Raw genomic sequence first — 1,915 nt, forward strand, 5'->3', positions numbered from 1 at the left:
CTTTTGCTTAAGCCACTGACCTGGTAAGGGCAAAGACCCTAACTTAAGTTAGCTAATAAACTTTCCTAGTGCATTTGCATTGTCGTGTGTTGGCATATTCCTCTCTTCCGAGCATCTCCTTTATAGCCTGGGCATAACAGACCAATTTCAGTATAAACACAAACAATTTAGAAAGAACTGTTTCTTTATATGCTATATGTAATGATACATTATGTTCTTTACCCATTTAGGAGAAATCATGAGCAATAAAGATATGTTTCTGTGAGAATTTTCTTAATTCCTATAATTAATAATAGAGCTCTAGTGTTGTAGTGGGAGCTTTGGAGGTGTAGTGGAAGTTCTGGTGGCATAGTGCCTAAGGCATTTGACTGCTAACTAGAAGGCTGGCAGTTCAAACCCACCAGCCACTCCTCGGAAGGAAGACTGGGCAACCCACTTCTGTAGAGATACCGCATCAGATACCCAAGGAGGGGTCACTGTGAGTGGGAATTGACTCCACAGCAGTGAGTTTGGTTTGGTTTGTTTTTCTTGGTGGCATAGGGGATAAGGCACTTGACTGCTAACCAGAAGGTTAGTGGTTCAAACCCACCAGCTGCTCTGTTGAAGGAAGACAGGGTGATCTACTTCCAGCCTTGGAAACCCAATGGGGGTCGCTATGAGTCAGAAATGACTTGATAATAATATTATTATGTTTAGTGGGGAAGATGGGCAATTTAAAGTGAAAGATAAATCTTTAATAGTTTACTGTACTTTTATTATTTTGTAAGTTATTTCATCTAATATGAATAAAAATTGCAGAGTAGAGGATAAACACCTGAAGTGAAAGGCTTCATTTTGGGGATTGAAGATGAATCCTTAAAATTCTGAAGAACCACACTAAAATATGTAGTAAATTCAGACTAAAGAGAATTTCCCCATGTTGTTTGTATTTGATATGTATAGACCCCACAGCATAATTTGAAACCTAGTAGATTCTCAGTACAAATTGAAAAGCCTAAATGATATGTATTTAGTAGCAGAGAGAGGCAGGGGATAATAGGAAGAGCAGCTTTTCAAGAACAGAAGATCTGGTTTTAAGTACTGGTCCTGCTACCTACCAGTTTTATAAGTGTCTCTTGATTAAAAAAAGAAAAGAAGCATTCCCCTTTAACCTCTAAAGTACAAAAAAGTTAATTAGGGTAGAGACAATGAGGTAAACATATACAAGCTGGTACATAACCTTTAACTTTTGATGCAAAAATGTATGAACTTGAAGCTTAGTTAGCCTCTTAATTGCTCATAAATTTCTAAGTCTAAACTCTATTAAATATTCTTCTTTAGTCAAATTAAAGAAAGCAAGTAAATAAATTAAAAGAAATGCAATCCTTTTAACAAGCTGTAAGAAATCAAAATACTTTAACTTCTTTGTTCCTAAGCTTTACTTCTGTATAAAACAGAAGATATGAGAGCTCATTCATTCAGTGATTTTACAAATATTTCTTGAGCTCCTATTAGTAATACAACAGTAATAAGACAGGCATAATCCTTGTCCTCACAGTTTACTATGAAGAGGAAAACACTCTGAAATTATATAATTTTGACGGCACATAACAACAACAACAACAACCGAGGGATTAGAAGCAAAACAAGAATTTGGGTGAGATCCCATTTAGGGATGGTAGCCCCATAGGACTTCAAGGTTAATTGAAACAATTTTTTTAAAATGTGGACCTGATTTTGTTTAGTCACTTTGTGCTTTAAAATGTCCAGCTCCTCACGTGTATATTTTATTTCCACATCATAAACTTATTATGTTTAGTATATACCCTGTTGTTGTTATGTTGTTGTTAAGTGCCGTCGAGTCGTTTCCGACTCATAGCGACCCCATGCACAGCAGAACGAAACACTGCCCGATCCCGCACCAGCCCCACAATTC

Source organism: Orycteropus afer, unplaced genomic scaffold (assembly GCF_000298275.1).
Source record: "Orycteropus afer afer isolate SDZICR_OR568_19922 unplaced genomic scaffold, OryAfe1.0 scaffold00037, whole genome shotgun sequence".
NCBI lineage: Eukaryota > Metazoa > Chordata > Mammalia > Tubulidentata > Orycteropodidae > Orycteropus > Orycteropus afer.